Source organism: Protopterus annectens, chromosome 10.part0 (assembly GCF_019279795.1).
Source record: "Protopterus annectens isolate FY-2018-M chromosome 10.part0, PAN1.0, whole genome shotgun sequence".
Lineage (NCBI taxonomy): Eukaryota > Metazoa > Chordata > Ceratodontiformes > Protopteridae > Protopterus > Protopterus annectens.
Window position 1 is genome coordinate 134,178,647 of NC_056744.1, and position 27,360 is coordinate 134,206,006.

The 27,360-nt window shown below is 38.9% G+C and overlaps 1 long non-coding RNA gene across 3 annotated transcripts in view; it reads right to left on the reverse strand.

Moving 5' to 3' along the window:
* The window catches only part of LOC122813003, a 634,940-nt gene that overhangs the window by 84,742 nt on the left and 522,838 nt on the right, over positions 1 to 27,360 (reverse strand). For all 3 annotated transcript variants that reach the window (XR_006366621.1, XR_006366620.1, XR_006366622.1), the window contains one exon: positions 17,044 to 17,159. This is a non-coding gene — a long non-coding RNA (uncharacterized LOC122813003). The remainder of the gene's footprint in view (positions 1 to 17,043; positions 17,160 to 27,360) is intronic.

Below are 27,360 nucleotides of genomic sequence, written 5' to 3' on the forward strand. Positions count from 1 at the left end.
GGCTGGCAACTCGACACTGAAAACTCCACTGCCAATCATGAGCAGACAGATGATCCGCTGTAGCGACCCCTAACCGGGAAAAGCCAAAAGAAGAAGATTATTAATAGTTATAATACCAGAGCTGCATGTGTTTTGTGTACACTTCAATTCCGTTGGATTGCTTCTGTGTCATGAAGTGTGTTCATAGTTTATATATATATATATATATATATATATATATATATGGCTATAGATGTAACTGTATAGATATATATATATATATATATATATATATATATATATATATATATATATATATATAAAATCTATGTGCAGACATCACTGATGTGTATATATATATATATATATATATATATATATATATATATATATATATATATATATTATTTTTTTAACAGTTATACATATGTAGACTTGTATATGTTGATTCTCAAAGTACAGTACATTACAATGTACTGTACAGATGTATACAAAGTGACTGTCCTATTTGTGGTCAGTACTGTGGAATGCCTATATTAAAAGGTGTAGTCTAAAAACCATGAAACATGTGTACAGCTCTGATGGCTTAGTGGTAAGTCCTATCACTATGGTGTGCATGTCCAGGGTTCAATATCTGCGATGCTTTAAAAATGTTTTTTACTCCAGAATAAGGCTCATTTAAGCAGTTTTAAGTATGTTTACAAGTGTTTGTGCAACATTAAAGCAGCAGTTAAACACAGTTAAACGAAATTTAAAAACGTATAACCTGTGTGCGCTAACATGGCCACATCTGCTAACTACTCAGGATATATATATTTCAGTGAAGTAACATTTCACTATGTGCTTACATAACATTACAATCTCTGTTGACTTTACTCTTCGACACACATGGGTTTATATGGGTGTTTCAAATGTTTATTATACTGAAGATTACTACCTAAATATGCAAGTTGTGGTTAAGGTATACTTTCTAACATAAAAAACATCTCTGACTTTATTGGGATTTGAACCGCAAATGCACAGATACTATGTGACTGCTGTAACCATTACACTATTGACATTAAAGTTGCTTCTGCCTATTTCCTGTTTGGATGATTTCTATGTGTAAGCTAGGCTAAGCAAAGGGTGGAGGGGCCCAGACCCATTGAGCTTCACTTCCTCTTGAAATAAAAACATAAATGAAATTAGAGACTATAAATTAAATTCCTAACTACATTAGGCACAGCCCTTCACTGATACACTTCAAGAGAAACCTTGATGTGTGAATGGGTAACAGAATATACACGCCTGGGATCATGTGTCCCAGAACCATATAGCCAGGAAGAGGGGGAGCCCCTCCAGTTTTATAGCTGCAAGACCTGTTGGGGAAATTGAATGGTGTTGAATTTTCAAGTTAACAAGCCCTTTTTATATCACTAAGTGCCCCTATCACCCGCCGCCACCCCAGTCTTCATCAGCTTTCGGCAACTCTACCTGGAATCACTTCATTGGCTATGCTTGACAGAGGCTCAGTTACTTCATCAATGGTGCAGAGAAAGCCAACACACTGTAGCTATGCTTCTAAATGCCCTTGGGCAGATAGCCTACTACCTATCTGTGAACCTATAAAGTGCAGGCCATCAAAGAAATAATATGTGAATAAAGAGCTTTCAGATCACAATATACAGTGAGAAATCACCATGTAGTTAGAAAACAGTTAAGTACAGCAAGAAAATACAGAACACTGATACTTAATCACTCCAAAAGCCTATCCTGAAAGCTAGAAGACTTGTATCAGTTTAAGGCTTTCTACTGCTTACCAGTAAGTTACCTACAGGAAAGATGAGAAACAAGCACAGATGAGAAGCATGCACGCAACACTACCATACCAGCTTGCATGTGCCAGCCTTAGGCTTTTGAATACTGGCCAAGGCTCTTGGCGCCCCCATGGTGCCTTTTTTAGGTGAGGCTCAAAGGTAAATCCCACCTCCGTAAACAGCATAATAGCAAAATCAATGAGGGTTATGCTACTCAACACCAGGAGTTGTAATCACAAAATGCAAGCACTCACAGCACTCCTCAGTATGAACAACATCTGTGCAGCAACTGAAACCTGTTTTAAGGCTCCTGACAGCGCACCAACACTACTGGACTACAACCCATACCACACATTTCAGCCACAGAACATGGACTGACACAGACATGGAGGGGGTGTATCCATATTCATCAGGGATACCTACACCTTCAGGCTAGTGGGGCAGCATGATACCTCTGAGATCATCCATGTGCAGCTATCATCAGCCCCAACTGCAATGCAAACTGTGGCCTGCTACAAATCACCCTCCATGACCCAGGACCACCACTCCACCTACCTGGAGACAGTGGAAAACATGACAGTCCTACCAAACACCCTGGTATTGGTCAATTTCAACTACCCTACCATTAACTGGGAAACTTACTCGAGTACTCACTTCCAGGCCCAGCGCTTCCTGGAATTTATCACCTCAAATTCCCTGTATGAGATGGTAAACTCCCTAACCAGAGGTGGAAACAATATAGGCAACAGGTGTACCACAGCAGAGGTAAAGCAGTCACTGGTTAGATCTGACCATGAACTATTCACTGATGATTTCCACACCCAACCATCTCCCCCACCCAAGGAAACCACAATGAAAACCTTTCCTACAGCTAACTTCACACTACTAAAGACAGAGGTGGGAGGTTTCACAGCCCCCACACTAAGGGAAAACACTGCTCAAGATACAGAAAGATTTACAAATGCTCTCTATAAGCACCTACAAGGATGTATGGATCATGCCATCACTGGTAAACCAAGACTTGCTCCTCCAAGACAAGGACACCAGTCTGGTGGACCCCTGCAATAAACAGGCTATACAACAGAAGTAGGACAGTACTCCAGAAAAACAGCAAATCCCAAGAAGGACAGACATCCGTGACCAGTATTAGTAAGAAACGTAGGTCTCTCATGAAATCATCCAAGGCTAACTTCAACAGGTAAATAGGCAAGGATTTGAAAGATAACCATAAAGCCTTCTTTGGCTATGTCAAGGATCTAAGTGGTAACACACAGATTTGCGCTGTGCTGGTGCAATATAACACAAATTATATTGAACCTACTGATATCACCAACATCCTTGCAGATACATTCAGTGCAAACTTCACCCCCTAAAGAGCCCACAACAATACCCAAAGTGTACAGTATCCCAGACATCAGAGACACACAGGTGGAAATAGTTCTCTCAAATGGCAAAACACAGTGTCAGTGGAGGCAGATGGTGTCCCAGACTGTGTCTTGCAAACACTACAAGATGAACTGACCCCCCACCTAATTAAGCTTTTCAACTTCAGCCTCTACACAGGCTACATGCCCATACAATGGCACATAGCAATAGTTATTCCACTCCACCAATATGGAAACACAATTGACCATGGTAACTACCACCCCATAAGCCTGACTAGCCTGGTCTGTGAAGCTATGGAGCGCATCCTCATGGCACTCATTAACGAAGACATTGGTAACTTCCAAAACACTTGAACCAACCCAGGTCAGCTTGGTTGAGTGCAGATTATGCCTACTGAACCTGTTTGATGTCTTACAGACATCACCAAGGCATTAGATGAGGGGAGAGGTGGTTCACACATACTACCTGGACCTCGCCAAGGCTTTTGACACCATTCCCCACTCGGGTATTATTGATAAACTCACCAGCCTGTACATAAACCCATACATCACAGGATGGGTTGCCAACAGGCTTACACACAGAACCCACATGGTAAAACTAGCAGCCTCCAGGTCCAACTCTTAACCAGTCACAACTGGTGTTCCACAGGACTCAGTCCTCGGACCCCTACTGTTTGGCATATACTTCTCAGAGGTACAGGCAAACACAGGTGGACTACAGCAGACCATGTTTGGCAATGACTCCAAACTGGGAGCCATAACTGAAAATCCAGCTGACACAGACATCTTTCAAAGGGCCTCACAGAGACCGACACAGGGTGTCAAAGTCATGGCCTCAAGCTAAGTGCCACAAACTGTATGGTCATTCCATTTGGGAAAAACTAAACACCCACATATTAACACATAAGTGGCAGCCACCTTAATACAGACAAGGTAATAGGGGATCTGGGGACTAAGGTAGATAGTGATCTCTCTTTTGACAATCATATCTCCAAAGTAGTTAGGACATCCTTCTATGTAGGCCATCTGATTAATAAAGGGTTTACATCTAGACATACGGAGGTTATAATGCCCCTTTACTCATCATACATCATCCCATCACAGAGTATAATAATCCATTTGGGATGTACCTCAGAAGACACTTCCAACAGCTGGAAGGACCACGAATGTACCTCGCCAAGAGGATTACTGGCCTCAAACATATGTCCTATGCAGCCAGACTGAATAAACTCCTGCTTTACTCAGTGGCATCTCGTTTACTTAGAGATAATCTCTGCTGGCCTACAAAGCCATGTCCAACTCAGGCTTAATGGATATGCTCCACCTATGGGAATCCATGTCCCAGTGAGCCACACACTGTAGTGAGCTAAACCCTGCCACAACAATAACTAGAACATGCTGGTAGGACAGATTCCTGTCACAGAAACTCCCCATGCTTTGGAACAACATCCCTAATTGCATTATACAGAACTCCTCACTAACACTCTTCAAGAGAAACCTTGAAGAGTGGATGTGGAACAGTAGATACACCCCAGGGATCCTGCTATTGGCTCTGGTCCACAGAGGGACAGTTAATTAATCAATGGGGTGGCAAAAGCTGACACATTTTGGCTAGGCTTATGAATGCCCTTGGGCAGTTAGCCAAGTGCCTACCTATGAACCCATACATACAGCATCTGCACATGCTGATAGCTTAATTTACTATTCAGGTGTTGACTTACCTTGTGCTAATAGCAGTTGTGTGTGGAATAGTTGAAGGCTGTTTATGCTAGATGCACACAGCAGACTGCCTATACATGACAATTTACAGGTAGTCGTGTGTGTGTGCCATCCATTTGTGCTGTGTGTGCAGGTGGAGAAAGGTGTCAGTCCCTAGGTGCCTACACTGTCAATGTGTGCGCTATAAGTTCCCTCTTTGCCAAGGCATGGGCATACTGGGCATGCCTCCATTTGCCTACTGGGGCTGGCTCAGGGTGTTCGTGGTCTGAGTACCTCTGTGCCTGTGGGGCCCTTGGTAATGGTAGTGGGCTGTGAGGGTCTTCACCATTCTGTCCCTGCTGCAGCTGTTTCCACAGGATCATATTGTGTAGCATGGCACATACTATGAAGATGTGGGCACATGTGCCTGGAGAGTACTGCAAGGCTCCACCAGATGTCCAAGCAACAGAACAGTGATTTAAGCATCCCAAACACACCCTCTATGATGATTCTGGTTTGTGCGTGTGCTTAACTCCTCGGGCCTCTACTGAAAATGGACATATATCCAGCTAGACTAGCCCGGTCAACAAATGTAAAATAAAAAATAAAATAAAATAAAAAATTATGGCATTCTTGCATGGGTGTGTGTGCATTTCTGATGGGAGTCATCATCCACTGTTCCAGTGCATAGCCAGCATCTCCCACCAGGTGGCCATAAGGGATGTCCCCCCTGGCAAATACCTGATACAGCTGTGAGGCATGCCAGATGTGGGAGTCGTGATAGCTTCCGTGGCTGCCAGCACACACATCCATGATAATGCCCTGGGCATTACACACAACCTGGCAGTTGATGGAGCCTTATGGTTTATGTAGTGCCTACCCTGCTCTCCGGGTGGTGACTTGATGTGTATGTGCATGCAGTCTATTGCACCCAGTACCTCCGGGTATTCTGCCACACTGTGGAAGAGATGCATATTGCTGGCCAAGTCCTCCTGTATTCAGGGGAAGTATATGTGCTCATTAGCATGTGGTAACATGGCATCCAGGAACTGGTGAAGTGCCCTGGATACTGATGCCTGTGAGATCCCCATGATATCCCCAGTTGGCCTTTGAAAGGTACCTGTGGCTAGTATTCTCAGGCTTACACATACCTTCAAATCCACTGTAATGGGTTCCCCTTTGTTCTGGCTCTGAGGCATGGCTGGCACAGCTCCAAAAGTTGCTGTAGGGTGTCCCTGTCCAACCTGTAATGCTGTACTATCTCCAGATCATGTAGCCCCTGGTAGGGTATCCTGGGTCTGAACAGTCTTCTCCACCTCTGGTGCCTGAGGTGGTTGTCAGCATCATCCTCCACACCACCTTCAGTCTTCAACACATGCTGGTGGATCAAAGCTATTGCAGCCCCTAACATACATATTAAAAGTTCCCTGTATGTACACAACAATGGTGCAGAGTGTATGGGAATACACAAGTGTGTTTGAGGTGCTTTCACACTTTATACTATTGTGCTATGGATGCTGCTGATGTCATTGGCTGTGTGCGAGCAATTTCAGCTGCAGGGTATCTTAATTATGGGTTTTATAGTGAGTACTGCAAGTGTGGGGCCTGTAGTGTGGAGTTGTGCTTGCCTGCCTTGATTAATCTGTTGCCCTTTAATTCACGTTTAAACCTGGACCCCCTCCCATTGTCAGGCATGCATCCACCTGCCAACTGTCTTGTTTTGCACTTTCCCTACCCAGTCACGTCTTGCAAAATGTGTTTTGTAGCTGATATAATGTAATTCTGCTTTGTTCTGCTGTGACAGTTTACTGTTTTCTTTGCAGTACAGACACTCCCCTTTCCTGTTCTGCAGGTAGCTGGCTGCTTGCTGCCTTGTTAGCTGTTGTCAATGGCCTGCTGTAGGTTCCTAGATGTAAATTAATCATTTGTACTCCAATTTCCCTGTGCAGCATTTCCTTATTTTTTCCTACAGCCTTGCGCCACGCAAACCCATTTACCGAATTTAAGCGCGTTTTAATCTCCGTTCACATGCATACCCAGTTACCTTGTGTGCTCTCAGCTAAGCAAAGCTAAAGCCAGTTCAATACACCCTTTTCCTGCAGCTTTGCTTAGCTACGGGCAAACTGGATTAGCAATACTCCAATGTGTTTACAGCTAAGGTGACACACCCCTCTCTTGATGTCATCTTTATCTCATGGGCACACCTCAGTGTTATAACGCTACACTGTGAGGTGCATCCTTACACCAGTGGGGAATATGTGATTCACTGTAACTCCTCTCATTTACATGAGATTACCTGCTAATTCCTAGATACCGCACATAACACTGACACAGCCCCTTAGCAACCCTTGCACCATAGTGTAGTGTAGTGTAACATGCCTGCCATTGACTATTATGGGGAAATCATGATATGTGTTACATTGCAGTTTTATTCTATATTTCTCTATTTTCCTTGCGGTCACATTTGCATGCAGCTGCCCTACGCTTAAACTTCATGATAGTGCAAAAAAAATAATTATTTTTATATTTTGTACATTTTGTTATGCCAATGGCTATATATTTAGCCATTGGCATATATTAACAATACAATACATGTGTTTGGCCAGCTGTCATGGCTCTGAATTTATGTTTGCAAAAATGTAAACTGTTTTTTTACGGTTTACATTTCAGCATGCTTACACTACGCCTGCACCACTTCCTGGATTGCTAAATACCTTCATTTGCATGCTACACCGCTGCAAATGGGGTAATTAGCATACAGGTGCTGGGAGCTGTGCTGGTGTAGCATACGCAGGTAGTGCATGTGGAAACAGCTCGTACCTGGATCGCTCACCGGCCATATTTGGTGCTGGAACGCCAATGCTACACCTAGATCTGGCACAAGCTTCGTGAATCCCGGGGAGTGTAGAACGCTGTTATTTTTTGTCACCAATGCTGATAACCATATAGATAATAATTGTTTTGTAGCACAGCTTGCTGATTATGCTACAAAATAAGTAAGCAAGTGACTTTGTTATTCGGCTTTCGGATGTCATTCAGGTGCATGACAAGGAGAAATTGGTGAATTGTCAGTAGTTTGAAGGAAAAAAAAGATGAAAAGCATAACGCTGAATACTTTTCCCATATATGTTGTACTTATTTTACATTAATATCTTTTTATAATTTGTTTTGGAAATAGCAACAATGTAATGAAGTTTTGATCCCATTACTTTGTTCATATGATACACCTCACCGTGATTTACCAAGTATTTCACAGTATTTGTTGCAAAACATCTAACTATTTTAAATGCTCTCCCTGCCCCCTCCTTGTTAGAACACACACAAAATGCAACTGAATTCTTTGCAGAAATGCTGTGCTGCTTGCTTTTTATATTTTCTCTTCTAATGGTCTGCACCTGTACTTGGAAATGCCAACTTCCTGAAAGTCAATATTCCAAAAGAATTAAAAAAAATGCCTGAAAATCACAGGGTGAAAAACTCATTTTCTCTTGCTTTTTGCTCCCACATAGGTTCATAGGTCCATACTAGGCTATCTGCCCTAGGGCATTTATAAGCCTAGCCAGAATGTGTTTGGCTTTCGTCACCCATTTTAAATTTATTTTGCTATGCCCTTTTTCGAGGTTAGTATACTGTGCCTGTGTCTAACAGTGACACAGAAGTGATACCCGGGGTAAACCTACGATCTCCCATCCACTCATCAAGATTCCTCTTGAAGAGAGTCAATGAGGGACTCTGCCTAACCTGGACTGGGATTTTATTCCAGAGTGAAGGGAGCCTCTGGGTTATGAATCTGTCCCTCCAGCATGTCCTATTTATTTCAGTGCTGAGGTTCAAGTCTCTCAAGCGTAGCTCGATGGGATTTGGATTTTCTGAGGTGCAGCATGTCCATTAATTCGGTTGGACATGGCTTTATACGTCAGGCACAGATCGCCTCTGAACAGGCGGTATGCCACTGAGTAGAGCTGGAGTTTCTTTAACCGGGCAGCATATGGCATCTGTTTGAGCCCTTTGATCCTCTTGGTGAGGTACTTTTGGGGTCTTTCCAGTTGCTGCAGGTGTCTGGTAAGGTACATCCCAAAAGGGGCATTGTACTCAATTATGGGCCTGATGAGGGATGAGTAAAGAGGCACGATGACCTCCCCTGATCTATATGTCAATCCCTTCATGATTAGGTGGGCTATATAAAATGTTTTTCTAACCACTTTGGTCACGTGGTTGTCAAATGAGAGATTGCTATCAACTTGGGTCCTCAGGTCCCTAATTACTTCTTCTGTACTTAATGGATTACCACCTATGTGGTAATTTGTGGGCACTTTGTTTTTGCCAAAGGGGATGACTATACACTTTTTGGCATTTAGCTTGAGGCCATGGCTCTGGCACCAGTTGTCTGTTTCTTTGAGGCCCTTTTGGAGGATTTTTGTGTCGGCTGGAGAGTCGATTATGGCGCCCAGTTTGCAGTCATCTGCGAACTTGGTCAGCCACAGTCCTTCCGTGTTGGCCTCTACCTCCGGGAAATATATACCGAACAAGAGAGTTCCCAGGACTGAGCCTTGTGGGACACCACTTGTAACTGGTTTGGAGTCTGACATGGCTCCAGCAATTCTAACCATGTGGGTTCTGTCCTTGAGCCAGTTTGCAATCCATCTAGTGACATAGGGGTTTATATTTAAGCTGGTGAGCTTATCTATAATGCCTGAGTGGGGTATTGTATCGAAGGCTTTTGCGAGGTCTTGGTAGGCTGTGTGGACCACCTTCCCCTTGTCAATGGCCTTGGTGACTGTTTCAAAGAAATCAACCAGCTTTAAGAGGCAGGATCTGCCCTTAACAAAGCTGAACTGGGTAGGATCCAGTGTCTGTAGGTCCCCAATATCTTTATTTATGAGGTCCATGATGATCCTTTCCATAGCTTTGCAGACCAAGCTAGTCAGGCTTATGGGGCTATAGTTTCCAGGATCCGTTGAGGCACCACCTTTATGGAGAGGGACCACTGTTGCTGTACGCCACTCTTTGGGCACATATCCTGTAGTAAGGCTGAGATTGAACAGTAGTTTTATGTTTGGGTTTAGCTCTTCTTGGAGTTCATGTAGGATGCAGCCCGGGACACCATCTGGTCCCATTGATACTGTGTTTTTTCCTGAATGTATACCAACACCATGGTCACATCAGCTTGGAGAAGAGAGAAAGCTTCCTAAAAAGTGAATTATTGCTGGTGCACTATTAGAAATTGCACCAGCCATGATTTTCAATGAGAAAAAAGCATTCAGTGGTATGCCATTTGTCTTTTTTTCTTCAAGCTATTGACACACTTGTAATTCCTCTATTATCTTGTGAAGGGAAGCCCTCCTCTATATTCCACGTATAGAACTAAGAATGGTGTAGATATGTTTCAAGTTTGTAACACTTCTTATCAAATTTGAAGTAAGATGAGTACAGGAGATAACCCTTCTGTTCATCTTTCATTAACCTTTTATAAACATGTTTAATGAAGTTATTAAAATCCCAAGAAGTTCTGATGGCAGTGCTAAGACTGACTTCTTACAGCATTATAGTCTAAGGAATAGTAATTACTTTTTGAAACAACACCCTCATTACTTACGCAAGTAATAATATGCCGAAGTGTGCTGCTTTGCCGATCATTTTGACAAACTACACTTTCTTGAGTTAACCTGTAAACTTGCCTAAGAAGTACTTTTGTTTCTTACCAAGCTCTGTTCATGCAGTGGTGACTGTTGACAACAGAGCTGTGGTAAGCTGTGTAATAAATTCAAAGTCTACAGTAGCAGTAGTTTAGGGCTTTGCACTTGTGACTAAATTTACAGTAGATGAAACCTTGCCTTAGTGTCAGGAATAATGTTATGTATGTTGCAGTTAGTCAAACTTCAAAAGGACAGGTCACCTGTGATGGCTCCCAGACTTTTCTGAGGTTCTAGTAAGTGTAGCATATCGGTGTGACAGGTTTAACCATCTTGCAGACAGAAGTACTGAAACAGAACAAGGCAACAAACAGCACCTCTCACCGACCCAATGAGTCTACCACCCTCACCAAACACTTGACATGCTGACAAGCAAAAACATCATGTGCTCCAGACTTCAGTTGTAGTTAAAATAAAGTGCAAAACAAATACATAAATAGGAAATGAAGTATATATGCTCCAGAAAGAAGAGGCTATCATTAACAAAAAAATCAGCCTCTACCTTCTACAGGCTACCACCCCACATAGTATCCTTCATTGCAGAGTCAGACGTCTATATGGGTACCAAAAAATGAAGTATCACCTACACACACACACACACACACACACACACACACACACACACACGTGTGTGTGTGTGTGTGTGTGTGTGTGTGTGTGTGTGTGTGTGTGTGTGTGTGTGTGTGTTTTATTAAATACACTTGAATGGTACTGGCTACCAAACTAACTTCTGCTGTCATGCCAAAATATGCTGTTTAGTAATAAAATCCTGACTACTATACAGCCAATCTGGGTCTGGTTAGCAGCTCAGATATCGGAGTCATTCTCATATAGGGATAGGCATACCCATCCTGTGGGGTAGAAGGGAGGGGCACATATCCAGGACACACAAAGTTGTTTGATTTTCTGGTTGAGACTGGGGAAGCAACCACTAAGTACTGATGAGGGTTGGTGAGGCATTCTGCTGATGTAGCTCCCTTGCGGAAGTCAGGGGCAGTCATGGCTGATACTCATTTCACTTCTCATCCTCAGAACATTGATGGACATTTGCAAAGGGTAGGGAATAAAAATAGGAAAAAATCCCCCAACCGCTGTATGACACTAGCTATGGGCAAACTGGATTAGCAATACTCCAATGTGCTTACAGCAAAGGTGACACACCCCTTTCTTGATGTCATCTTTATCTCATGGGCACACCTCGGGAGGCATCAGTCTCTCCACTGGTCCTGACTCTAACGAAGATAAAGTCCAGGGGAAGTCAATGAGGCAGACCTAGCAAAAGTGGAGAGGCCCCATGGTCAAATGATCATCAGTTGTGTGCAGAAAAAAAATGTAGAACAAAAAAATAAACTCTACTGTTGCAGACCACAGCTGCATTTCTAAAATAGGTGGCAGTAACAAAAATAAAACCTCCTGATGCACCCTTGCAGTTATTTCCTTCAATGCCCTTTCGTGAAGACTTGTTACTTTGTAAGATGGCTAACTGTTTGATAATACAGCTGTACAAGGTTGATTGGTATGAAGAATTTCTCTTTGAAGAATATGAAGGGACTTCAATGTTAAAATATTCAGTAATACATTGATGAAGCCCCATGCATGGTGAATATTGGAGCTTTGTCCTCACAGCTTTCCATTAATCTGCAAATCTCATTTTGAAACTATGTCTGATGAAATGGCATTTGCATTGTAATTTTTTTGATATACTGACCTCAACCCCATTAGCAGCAACTTCTTTCATAAACAGTCTTGATGCATATGTGGAAACAAACATTATCTACATAGGGTAATACAGTCAAGTTCTTTTGAAAAAAAAATAAGAGCTAAACTTGAAAAATAGCCCCCCAAACTAGAAACCTTTGACCCCCATGTCATATAGTGCATGAGACAAACACAGCAATTACATTTGGAATAGCCAAACTGCATGTGCTATCAAATGATGAATGAGCCAGACTGAGAGTGCAGTTTTGAAATAAAGTACAAGACACAAAATTAATAAGCAAAATTTCATACCCAACTACAGTATGTACCATTACCTCCATTATAATATGGCCATTAGAAACAGAAAAGTCTAATTGGTTAAGACTGCTCACATCAGCAAAAAATAGTTTCTTAACCATCCACTGTAAAAATATTTATTTATTTAACATGTGTTTACTAGTAAAGCCCGACTTGGAATAAAGCCAATTTGCAGCAGAGGCCTGGGGAGAAACACATGTCTTTGTACCACAGGAGGAAACCAGAGCACACCACACAAATACAGGGGAGATATACAGACTCTGCACAGAAGGCACCCCAGCCAAGAATAGAACTAGTGAACCTCTTGTTGTAAGGTGACAATGCTACCACAGCACCACTGCACCATCCAGAAAAAAAATGTTGAAATAATACTGCTGCTTAGCGAGGAAAAGGAAACAAACAAGTGCCTTTTTCTTTTGCTTGCTAAGAGATACTTTTAAAAACTTCCATCAGAACATCTTAAGCATGTTCTTTGCTATAAGTTGTTACATATGTACATGAGAAAAGTCCATTCCTAGTCAGAGAAGTAGATAGCTGTTCTGCTGCCTGGAGAGATTCCCCAATGTGATACCCTGCTCCCTCTAAAAAGCTCTTCTGACTGGAAGAGCAAAAACAAAAAGTGTTTTCCTGTTTAAACTGCAAACTGCTAGCAAGCAATTGCTACAGTTTATAGCACATAAGGAATTTCATAAAATGCTTCTTCATTTACGAAAAAAAAAAATCATCTTTTGTTTTAAACTGTAGTTCACTAGTTTATGCCACACACACACAGCTTGTAAAGTGCTTTCTTACTTAAAAAAAATGTTTTTGTTTTAAACTGTAGCAAACAACTTGTGCCACATGTGGAGCACTAGGTGCTTTAGTTCTCACTCTGATTTGTTTGGGAATGCCAGTAATGCAACGAAGAATGATTGGGATCTGTCAATGAAGCCCCTAGCACTTTGCTTCCAGTGTGGCAATAGTGTAGCTAGGCATACTCTTTGTACTCTTCTGGGTACAATTTTCTATACATTGCTTAGAGAAACCATAGCTGTTTTAGGCCATACTATGTCCTCAGCTGTCTAAATGAATGCCTGCAATAGGGGTTTCATAGGCTGAAAAATATTTACTTAATGCTTTTTGTGGGAAAGGGATACAGACATTTGTTAAGTGCTGGGGGGTACACTTACATTTTTTAACTGGCAGGTGGTTTGGGGGCAACAGTAAGAGCACATGTACAAAATTATATTCTCTAGCTATAGCCATGCAGAGGATCGTTCCATCTTGTCCCATCCTAGCCATACTGATGCTCCTGTTAATGCAACTTAAATGGAACTACCCACTACACAGATTTTTGACTACATAGCTTAGAGCACACACTGCTTTGGGGTGAAGTTTACATTTTGTACCAATCTGCTTTCTTACATTTTTTATTCATTTGCTAACCAGGTAAGGCCACTAAAAACACATTCGTTTCCAGGGATTAGCCTGGAATGCAGCTTGGTTCAGTGACTTGCTCAGATTTGCACAGTAGGTAAATAGAGGTAAAAGAAATCAAACCCTCTGTCCCTGAATACCTGAAGCAGCTCCTTAACAACTAAGATCTTTAATCTTTTACCATAAATGCCAGACACAGGGATATTTTCCCAAGATGTATTTAAATGAATATAGCAATAAATATTGTTTGAGGTGAGGGTAGCTCTCTCATGTCATTTCATAGATTTGCTTTTTTAATTTGTTAATTTTTACTAGCTCAAGTGGAGTTGTTGAGGGGGTTGCCTTTTATAATTATTGTTTTCCTTTCTGACTTATTTGAGCTTCTTAGTTGCACATCACTGCCTGCTTTTGGTACAGTAATATATACAGCCTTCACTTCAGGTCTTTTGCTTAGGATGGGACATTAATAACAAAGCTGTGACACTGACACACCAAAGGCAGAAAAAAGGCAGGGCAGGTGCCTTTGTGTCTTTGAGAACTGCCAGGGATACGTAACATTTCCTTGACAGCAAAAAAAAACACAATGATGCAAGCACATTATACATTCTACTTCCCCTACAGCTCTGCCTTCTCCCCTAGCCATTCACCACCTCTCCCATGCACCCTTGAATGTGTCTGTGAATTATTTCTCTACAATGTCTGCCAGTTGTCCCTTCCATGGGTACATAACCTTTTCTGTGAAGAAGTACTTCCAGCGAATAATTAGTTCCTTCAGTCTGCTGTCTATCTATCCTCCTTTTCCCCATATTCCCTGCTCAGGATGACCACTTCACATCATCCTAGCTTGATGTTCTGTACCAGTACCATGGCTACCCCATCACTTCTGGTCTGTAGTCAGAAGTCTATCCCGTCTGGTTTCTAGACATTATCCTCCATTCCCTGAATCCTTTTTGTGGCTTTCTTCTGGATTATACTAACAGCCTAATGTCAACTGATGATCAGTTGTGCAGAGAAAAAAGTAGAAAAAAAAAAAAGAAACTCTACTGCTGCAGACCACAGCTGCATATTTAAAATAGTGTGGCAGTACTAAAAAAAACTCCTGATTCCCCTCTTGCAGTTGTCTCTTTAATGTCCTTTTGAGAAGAGTCTTTACTTTGTAAGAAAGCCAGCTGTGTGATATTGACAGTCATCAGAACTCCACATGGTACTTAAAATGTAATCCAACTGGGACCTTGTAGAATGAAAACATTACCACTTCAGTCACCGGAACTTCACACTGTACTTAAAGTGTCATCCAACCAGGACCTTGTAGAATGAAAACATTACCACTTTGCTTCTGGAGTCTGTATCCCTGAGGATACATCCAAATGTTCTATTAAATGATGCCACTGCCCTCTCCCTCTTCATTTGCTTTTAATCCAGACATGCTCTAATCCTCCACCCAGATCCTTCTTCTGCTGTATCACAATCAGTTCCAGTTTTGAAAGACATTACTTCAAACCAGTGGTGTGTCCCAACTACTGTACTTTACATTTGCCTCCAGTGAACTTCAACTGCCACCTTTATGTCTATCTAGTAAGTCTTTTCAAATCTTTCCTGTAGTGTACCTATCTTTGTGTCATCAGTGAAAAAAATTATTCTGTTTTCTATCTTATCAGATATGTCTGAGACAAATGCTCTGAAGGGTGCTAAGTGAGACAAACACACTAAATGTTCGTTCAGTGTCTTAACAGTCTTGCCTTGGTACTAGTTAAGGGGAATTTACATTGCATGCAGATTACGATTCTTATAAAACAGTTTTATTTCCTACCATCTACAGCTTGGCCTCAATGCATACTGCACTGTGAGTTTTGCTACTACCATTTGCTTGTAAACAGCCATACAGACTGGAAATGGATGTTAAACAAATCTTCTTGAAGGCATATCAGTGTTCTGTTACAGTTATGACAGAAGATACATCAAGTAATAATCTTACAGTTATTTTGCATTCAACAAATTAAATTATTTCACCTGCATAAACTCACAGGACATGCAAACAACCTAGGGGATGATACAGAATGTCATGAGATCACATACCATACATTAGTTAAATGTGATGCTGTCATTAAACAGCTGCTACCACGGGTGGCCTGTGTAACAAACAAGTACGTGAATGAAGAAATACAACTCAGTGTTGCTATGAAAGGACTATTAACAATGATAGACAAGAAAACAGGCAATTCAGACAGATTTACAAATACTTAACTTTCATAAGAAATTGAGGAACTGCATTTATTTAATGCAGAAACTAATGTAAATTACATAAAAAATATATAGAATGTGTAATATACCAACCATGGTACAATAACAGCTAGTGTTAGACAATGATTTACTCATATCACACACAGTGTGTTTGAAACAGTCATTCAAGGTTTATCCGTATGACCTGACCATTCCAAATGTTAACTAAACCCAGAATAATCCTTACTCAATGTAACATATTGCTCTGTAGCACATGTCCCGGTACACATAAGTGTTAAAGGATATGCTCCCAGTCTAAATGTCTCCATTTTCCTTTCTTAAATACAGGAAATAATTTATCATGCTCTTCTACATATCTTCCAGAATCCTTCTTTATAGATCAACACCTAGAACTACCCAGCACCTTTATTGTTACATTTAATAAAACTTCAGCAATACCTTCTTCCTAGATAAGATAGCCATTTTACATCTTGGCAGACTGGTACATGCAGATGAAATTGTAGCCTTTTGACATTATTTTTGTGACTTTTTACCTGTGATAGCATTATTATTGTTTATTGACACCGAGGCCAGATTTCAATACAACATCTATTGGTCAACACTACATGAAGTATGCCACTGTTGCTTTGCACTTTTTTTGGAAAAATCCATTTACAAAAATTGATTATGGAGGAGTTCTAAAGATGGCCGCCAGATAGGAAGCATGTACTTCTGCCTGCTCCCAAGATAGATATTAATCTAACCAAATCACTTGTGGCTACTATACTAAATCAAACAAAAAAGCTAAAACAATATAAGGCGATTCGTAAGTTTATCTACCTGCTCTTCATCTTCGGAAAAGAAGCCGGCTTTAAACCAATAATCTCTAAAAACATAGTGGCACAGTGGTGATCCTGGATACATGTGCTTGGGCCTGCCAGTCTTGAATAAGCTGTCTAAAAGATGAAGAAAAAAAAAAAAAAAAAAAAAAAAAAGAAGAAAACCCAATCAAAATGGAACAAATGGAATCACAAACCACTAAGACTAGACTTTCTCTCATTAGTTCTCCTGAAATAGAGTCTTCTTCAAAAAGACAAAAAACAAACAAATCGCATCCTGAAGCTGCTAAGCAAGCTCAAAAAGCTAAGAATGAGCAACCATTCACATTAGAAGACTTCAAAGAAGCTCTACTTCCCCTTCAATCAGAAATACAGGCATTCTCTACAAAGCTAACATCATTTGGTAATAATCTGGAACATATGATGGCAAGAATGGAACAAAATGAAGCTAAAACTCTTAACAATGAAATAAGAATACAAGAACTACAAAAAGTGGCTTCAGACAGAGACATCACCATCACAGAAATGAAACAGAAGATCATCGATCTAGAAGCAAGAGCTAGACGCAACAACATATTAATCAGAGGCATACCAGAGAAATATGAACAGTCACAGCTCTCTGGAATTGCAAAGGAAATCATTGATATTGTGTTGGACAACAAAGACCTATCTAAAATGATCACAACTGAGAGAATACACAGGGCATTAAGAAAAGCTCAAACATCTGAAACACCCAGACAAGTTTATGCTAGAATTTTAAATGCCGAACATGCACAATCTATAATTCTTAATGCCAAAAAGAAGGAAAGCATCTCCTGGAATGGCTATAAAATTACAATAGCACAAGATCTGCCTCTTCCAATTAAGCAGTCAAGACAAGCCCTATCTCCTTTTTGTAGTTACTTGCTGAATAAAAACATTAAATTCCAAATGAAATACCTGGCGACTCTTTGCTTCCAATACAACAGCGTCAATTACTCAGTGAAAACTGTCCAAGAGGCTAAATCAGCGTTTGTCAATGCGTTCAAAGAGGTACCTTCCAATATAGCTTAAATTCAATCTACCAGGAGAATCTTGACTATCGATGGTTGTTTTCCACATGTTACTATTCTATTCACTGTACAAGTAAAGCCAGAAACTAGGCCAAGGTGAAATTGTACTTACCGTCTTAAAATTCCATCTTTGGGCCTAGACTACAAGCAAGCTTTCAACCTTTGCCCTCTGACCCTACAAACCACATCCAGGTTATAACGTTGTCATTAGTTCACAAATAAACAGCTCAAGAAGCAATACATAAACTGACTGATTATAACCAAATGTGGAAAAAAGGGGAAAAGAAAAGGACAGAAAATGAAAATATACACCTTGTCACCTGCTAAAGCTATTGGATCATCTCACAATCTGCACTTAAAATCCAAATATTACAATCTAAACAATCTTCTTTATGTACTAGAATGTCGAAATAACAAAGATCTATTTCCCTTTGCTATAAATTCAACCAGTATTCAAGTCGAGAATCGTAAAACCATCCTACCTAAGTAAACATACACCCGAACTAAACCGACGGATATATTCTTGCCATAACTAACTTTGAAGCCAATTCTCAAATATCAAAGAACATAACTTAATAGACAACTGAAACCTGATATACAATGTCTCTGGATTGAGAGAAAAAAAAAAAAAAATGGAAATACAAGGCAACCCAGCGAACTTTCTGTGCTCCCGGACGACGCAATACATCTTTTAAACTCTTTCTGTAAAAAGGCGAGACGCTAATACGGTACCGATCCAGGCTACAAATAAAATGAAGAACTCTGCAAGACATCTCATACTTGACATGAATCGACGAGGTGCGATCCTCCTAGTCCTGACTCTGTGTCGCTATTGTGAGCCCTGTTCCAAGGGATATGGAGATAATGCTGCCTAGCCCTTAGCGAAGAGCTAAAGATTGACCCTTCTTTTAGAACCTTCACAGCTGTAGTGCGCAGAGTAAGATTCTACTTGTGCGATGGATGAGGAAGAGACACGCATGGTAATGTCAGAGGGGCGGGGCTCTCACACAAGTGTCGCTGAGCTGACAGCTATATGCATGCATAGCTTTGCAAGCCCTGATGCTACGATACATTCACTCTACAGAGTCTGGGGCTCTATTCAGCTGGCAGCTATAGCCCTTGAACTCTTTATGCCCTAATTAAAGTTAGTTATTATATCAATAACTTTGTAAAGTAGATATTCTCACCCAAATAACCTCTAATCATACAGAGGAAGATTCATGCAAAAGCTTAGATCCCACGATTACACATTAGGCTGATCAAATTCGTCATTAGTGAGTTATTTAGTGAGTTATTTTAAACTTAAGTGGGTAAGTTAAACATAATAGTAAGCAATTGTAGTATTTATTATGGTATACCTATATCTGGATTTGCTACTAATTCTAACTATATCACAAGCTAAATAAATATTGTATCTACCAGCCCCTGTACCTATTACCTGTTTTAAAGAAACATATTGAACATAAGCTTTCACGAATAACAAAAGATTGTAAAACCTTACAAGGGTATTATTCCCGCAAACAAATAATGTAGTCAGTCAGCAAGAGTAAATAAAAGCCTAGCTGCGAAGTTCTACCACAAAATGCTCATGAAAGGAAGCAGATGGCTATAAAAATAATATTTCTCTTAATTGACAGTGGTACTCAAAGCTGGTTATCAGCACAGAATGTAGCAAATAGGAATACTACATGCTAAGAGCTACGGATGCGGCTATTGACTTTGTCACATGAGACAATTCCATACCAGTTATTATCAGCTTCCATCACAGATCCAGATAAAATCTCTTTAACAAAAAAAAAAAAAAAAAAAAAAAAGGTGTTGATTAGCTGCAACACGACAGATAATACACCATGAGATTGGCCAAAGAGATATTCTTTCCTTGAACTCACATGCTCATTACCCACTATAAAAAGTATCTCTACACTAGATCGGCTAATGTAAATCATGGAGAATTATGGGCAGATATTCCATTGGAGCTACATCACTGTCTGGTCCACACATGTATAACATGTCAATAGGGACAAAATCGGGGCAGCAAATAAACTAGCACACTGTTCTTTCCCCTTCCTTCTTGGAGAAGGCATCATCATCTAAAAACTGAGCACTGTCTGTTGGTCTCCCATCTGCATAGGAGGTGTAAACAGGGCCACAGCACTATAAATATAGCATTAAAGTTGATAGATAGGGGGGGATCAAACTGTTCATTAAACTCCTTTCAAATTTTTGATACACAGAAATGATGGTATGAACAGAAGTACCTAAAAAGACTACCAACACTATCCTCTTTTCAATGTCATACAGGCTATGCAGAAGAGACCTGGGCCTCACCTGACAAGTAATCTGGGATTCAGTAGAATAGGACCTCCTATACCCCCACAAATATATACAAGAAAAAAGGATCCTAAGTCTGCTTCAGCAATCCAATATCACCCCACAGACAAGACCTGGATAACTAGACAAGTCATAGGAGGTCCAAATTACTGCTCTAACTCTGGACATGCCATAAAAGGGAATACCGCTGGACCGTGTGATAAGGGGGAGCTACCCCAAAATCTGTCTATTACTTGTTTGGAGGGAAAAAGGAAGAAAAGAGGCATGTCACAATAAAGAAGGATGAATAGTTCTCAAATTTTGGCTGGTTGGTGCAAAAATGACTGGAAAGAGACCTAAAAGACAGGCAAACTCTGATGAAGCATTAATGAGAGCTAGCTGTGACTCTGCTAATGCACCCCAAGGCGCTCTAGCAATGACACTCAATGTCAAATGAGGCTTAAAAAGTGTACAATACTATGCTTATTCTTGACTGTAAATATCTCAGTTTAATACTATGCGACATCCAATTGTTGACATTACTGTTGTCAGTATTAATGCTATCAATTTCAGTATAGTTGCATGCTCATTATGACTGAAGTGATTTTTCTGCATAATCCTCTAGAGTGAAAACAGCATGAGTCTTATCTACATTAGCAAAAAACGTAAATTAAATTACTGTTTTCAAAAATATATATGCAAGGCAGATAAAGACTTAACTAATCCGAGAGGATAAAATACTATACACTCACAGTATAAGTAGTACCTTGACTGTATTGCTAAATGACTAACATAGTTTTGGCTGGAAGTTATAGGGGCAGATAGATTACCTATGACCTACTGGATTCTTTTCTATCTAATTGCCCAAACAACCTACACTCTTTTAGTTCATGTGTGCATAAATAGTAATAAGTATTCCAAGATTTAATCCAAGACTTTCTTAAGCAGTATCTATGAAACCCTCTAACTGATTATTCCAACCTAAATCTCTCATATTATACTCTACGACAAAGTGGTAAACCTGCCTAAATAATCGATGATAACTGCACTAAGACAATCAAATGTATTATCTGGACAACACTGTGGATGGGCTTAAGGGGAAGGTAAAGGAAAGGGACAAGAAAAAGGAAAAAAAAAAGAAGGGGGGAAGGAGAGGAGGAAGGAAAAGAAAAAAAAATGTGTGCTGAATTATCCATTGATCAAGGGCTGAGTGACCATCTTAAATATAGATTCTTAATCTTAAAACAGAGTTGACAAATTTTCTGATGCATATAATCTAAAAACACTTAAAGCACAATCTACTCCCTTAAACTACATGACTATTAGGGTGGTCTAAGTAACATCTTTTGACTAGAGCTAAAGTCTCTTTCAATTAATCAATAAAATTATTATAAAGTAAATCAGTATATCATAAACCATTGCAGGTAAGAAGTTAGTACTGTGCTAATATCTGATGGATTTTAGAACAACAGTAGAAATCTGTATTATAGTTTGGTTTGTACATATGTTTCTAATACCTCTTACAGATAACAGGAGATCGTGGATACGCATGGGTGGGGGTCTGCAAGGGGCGGGTTGTCACTCATTAATTCTAATGCTGTTAACACCTTATCACATTTCCTGTACTACATACCTAAACAAATGTAGCATTCTTATGGAAACCCTAAATCACACCTTAATTAGCACATTTGCATCCAAATTCAACCAACAGTAAAGACGAAATGTTATTACTGGAATCATGGAATGTTAAAGGTCTCCAAAATAATAAAAAAAAAAAAAAAAGTTAATCTTACATCTCATTTATAAATCAGAGGCTGAAGTAACACTTATCCAGGAAACCCACATGACCACAGCTCAATGGGAAAAGGAAACAAAAAAGAACTGGGTAAAATCAATCATAGCTGCCGGAAACGATACTGCATCTAAAGGGGTAGCAATAATAGTTAAAAACTCTTTCAATGGCACTATAAAAACAAGTGACTGTGATCCTAATGGCAGGTGGTGCTACTTAGTCTGCTCCCTTCCATCTTTCAATAGAAGCATTTTAATACTGAATGTTTACGGTCCCTATATATACCAAACTGCATATATTTATGATATATACTCAATCTTAGAAAAATTCCCTAACCATCTATCCAATAGGTGGGGATTGGAATATTATTATCAGGCTTGAACTTGATAGAACGAACAAAGAAAATAAACAACCTGTTGACTTAACAAATCTTCTAAACAAACTAATAGAAGATTTAAATATATTTGATCCTTTTGAATTGTTCAGACATGACTCTGGAATCAGTAAATTCACATTTTTTTCAACACCACATAAATCATGGTCTAGAATAATTTTTTTTTAAATTTCAACAAATTTCAGAAAATTTGAAATAAAATACCATACAGAACCCAGAACCCTGTCTGACCATGCAAACATCTACCTAAAAATAAACGTGGATAAACTAAGCGCAAAAGAACAATATGCAATAAATTGGACCCTAAAACAGAATTTATTAAAAAACAAGGAAATCTGCCAGGAAGTAAGAGAACTTCTTAGCCAAACCAGCAGTAACTTAGAAAGAGTAAATATTCCCCTTGACATACAATGGGCAGCGACCAAAGCAACACTTAGGGGTATATTAATACAAAAAGCATCAATACTCAAAAAACAAGCCAAATCCCAAATTGACAACCTAGAACTCAAATTAAAAAATCTTGAAATACAAATGCAACATAACCATGCCTTGGAGCTTGAGAAACAGGTCATCTCAGTACAAAAACAATTACAAGAAGCACAAATGAACCAGCTCTCCCTCATTGAACTTAGACTTTTACGCAGATATGCTGAATGGGCCCAAACTCCCTCTAAAATTCTAGCCAGAATAATCAACATAAAACCTCCCTCTTCCAGAATAAAGCAAATTAAACACAATAATAAATCATTCAACTTGGATAAGGAAATCATAAAAGTTTTTGAAGAAATTTATGGGGTGATCTATGGCCCACACCCTCTTGAAGATGAAATAGCATCCGATGCAAATTTGCGTTTCCCACAAATAAATGACACTCAAATAAAACTTCTTAAAGCACCAATAACTACTGAAGAAATATTCCTAGCTATCAACAAAATGAAATTAGAAAAATCCCCAGGTCCTGATGGCTATACATCAGAATTTTATAAAGCCTTTGTGAAACATTTAGCCCCAATTTTACTCAAAGTATACAATTACATAATAAAATTCGGGGTTACAGATCTATACATAAATAATTCGAAAATGATTTTCATTCTAAAACCTAATACATCTGGCTATAACCCTAATGACTACCGCCCAATTACATTAATTAACCTAGATATAAAAATACTAGCAACAATATTGGCTCGCAGATTGAACAAAGTACTTCTCTTTATCATATCTCCCGAACAGTTAGGCTTTATGAATAACAGACAAGTCTGGGATAATACGTTAACAATAGAAGCAATAACAAATATGACAGTTAAAGACACTTCCCCTAAGTATGCACTTTCTGTTGATGCACAAAAAGCTTTCGACCAAGTAAATCGAAATTTCTTGTTCAAGATTTTAAAATGTTTTGCTCTTCCTGAGGAATTTATTGCTATGATTAGAGTCTTATATAAAAATGCCACCACCACATTACACATACATAAAAAAACTCACAACCTATACGTATAGTTAATGGCACTAGGCAAGGATGCCCACTCTCCCCATACCTTTTTAACCTTTACTTAGAAGCCCTCCTTCTAAAGTTAAGTCAAAAAACATTTAATCACCCTATCTGCATATCAAGTTTTCAAATTAAATACACGGCATTCGCTGATGATCTCAACATCTATTTTCAGTATCCCTCCACCAATCTAGTAAAAATTCTAAACTCTATTGATGAGTTTTCTGCAATCTCAAACTATGCTATGAATCCAAGTAAGTCAAAAATATTCACGTTAAATCCTCCTAGTCATAAGGAAATTTTCTTCCCAGATTCAAAGATTAAAATAGAATACTCACTTAAATATTTAGGTGTTACTTTTATCCACCCGCATAAAGAAATTATAAAAGAAAACCTCTACATGACTTGGTCAAAAATTATAAAAGACTTGGACAGATGGAAAAATTTAAACCTCTCTCTTCTCTCCAAGGCATCAGTCATAAAAATGAACATACTCCCTAAAATATTGTATCACTTTCAAGCTGTTAGACAATGCGTTCCAAACAAATTCTTCTCTAGAATCAAAACAACACTGGGCAATTTTATGTGGCACCCGAAGAGCATTAGAATTAGTTACAAAAAACTAACACTACCCAAAGGAAAAGGCGGCTTAAGTCTTCCTGACTTTCAGACATATTATCATATTATCAGTACTAGCCACATTATATGCCTAACCCAATATGAACCTTTGGACGCTTCCTGGAATCCTCTTTGGATAAAAATGTATTACCAGAATCTAATATTAACCCCAAAGTTATTCCTTTCCTTAACAATAAAACCCTAAGAAATTTCAAAATACATTCCATAATAATCAATAAGGTAATATGCTTTCAAAAGCTTGTCACTTCCTTAAACATAAGGATCTCTTTAATTATGGCACAACCAATACATATGAATCCTGAAATCAAATTAAATAACAATAGGTTAAACCTAGAAAAATATCCAAATATTAAAAACTGCACAATATGGGACTTTCATCAAATAAAAGATCAACCCCTAAGCTGTATTGCTGAGCACTTGGCATCAAATAAAACATACCGCTTAATCATTAAACAAATATTGTATTTAATATCCCTGAAAACATCAGAAATCAATGTAACTTCACAAGAATTCCAGATATACCAGCAAAGCATATCCTATTTACTACATAAAACTAAAATGCTATCAAAAACTTATAGACTACCCGAACCAAATACCAAAATGAAACTCTATACTCAAATTATTGGATGACCAAAAGTGAGAAATTAACTAACGAACAAAAATTAGCGGCGATTGACATAACTACAAAACTTACCCCCTTTAAAAAATTGATCTATACTCAAATCATGATTAATAACAATGCTTACTATACACCACTCTTTCTGAGTAAAATAGACCCCAATTCCTCACCATTTTGCCCCACATGCGCTAACACAATAGCTGACACTCTCCATATCTTTTGGTCTTGCAAAAATGCCTATAAACTTTGGTGCTCTCTAAGAGTGAAATTGGAGAAGTCAGGCTATATGAAATGTCAATATTAAATATTTTCCCAAACATATACACATTAGAATCCAAACATATCATAGTAACATTAAGTGCACTACTTAAATCCTACATAGCTCTTAACTGGCTTGACAGACCAAAGATTTCCTGGTCAGAATTCAAAACTATAGCTATTCAATATGTTTTGGCTAACAAATTAAAAACTGCGAACAAAAGAAACTAACCTATTTCAAGAAATACTGGGAAAAGCTTATAGGAATCTTATCTTAAATCTACACTAAAATTAGAGTACATTACTTTATTATACTACCCCCACACCAAAACCAATCTTTCTTCCAACATAATGTGGAGACAATGTATTTCTTGTTCTGCGAATGCTATGTTAAATACATTCGGTATACCAACATACACTAGTACTTATATATTCAACTTTAAACTTTATCACAGTATCCTTCAAGAGTGACAACCCAGTGTAAATAGTGTAAATAATGTAAATATTATAAATAGTTCCTTTGATAGATGCAGGTGTAAAATTATAATCCTTTTCCTTGCAAAAAAATAACAATGGTCAACGGCAAAAATTATATAAATATTTAAGATGTTTGAACTTTTAATGAGATTCCTATTAAGCTGTATGATACATAATATGTTTGTCATTTGTCAATGCTTACTATATTGAAAAATGTTTCTTTTTCTCTTCTGCTTAAATATAGTTCAAACTATGCACCAGCAAAGACAAACTCACAGGAATATCGTGAACTATAGTATATTTGTGTTATTTGATCCTATGTAATTCCATTGTTATTTTCTACTACTATTAACTGTTTATAACAAACAAAAATTTTGGAAATTGAAATAAAAATTTAATTTGAAAAAAAATTGATTATGGAATTATGTTTTAAGACTGAATTCAAAATTAACTTCAGAGTTTGCCAACCACAAAGATGAGCATTCTGAAAGTTCCCATGATTATAACCTTACATTTAGTTTAGAAAATCTTTCCACATAAACTCATTAAAATCCAACATTTTGTGTCAAATTTGTAAAATGCCATTTATGGAACCTGATTTCATGATTTGCTAAACTATCCATGCACACTTCCATGGATGCTACAGAACTGAGTCTGCACAACATGGTCAGTCATACAGATAGAACTTGTCCAGTCCTAGCCACACACGGATATGATGAGATCACACTTACTAGTGATGCACAAAATGAGTTCTGTGCTTCATATATTGTCTCCATTACTGACTCAGAAGAGGATATTGGGAAGAATGTCTTCTGTGTGAGTAGTACTCCCTGTCATAGGCCACAAACTCTACCTGTCCTCTCTATCTCTAGATTATATGCTCACTTTTCAAACATTATCACACAGATTTGCTAGCGTTCTCCTGTAAGCATCAATGTGGTAGCCAAAGCCACATACAGCATTCAGTTTCTGAGTTATTTACCCTAAGTCCTAAATCACACTGACTGTGAGACCTCCCTTTTTAACAAGTAGCAGGCCATGTACCTTTGCTGCCAGTAACAACACAGATATTGCCTTCTAACTAAAGCTATCAGTTCTAAATTATAAAGAACTTGCTTGTAAAATATCTGATCTGCTGATGAAATAGCAGATATCAACACTCCTGCCATTGGACTTCAGCACAACTCATAATAAAATGCTGTACATGGTATTGGTAGGAACCACATGGACAAGTGGAACCTACTGAACCAACATCCATCTTGTTTATTTGTTTGATAACTGTGGTAGA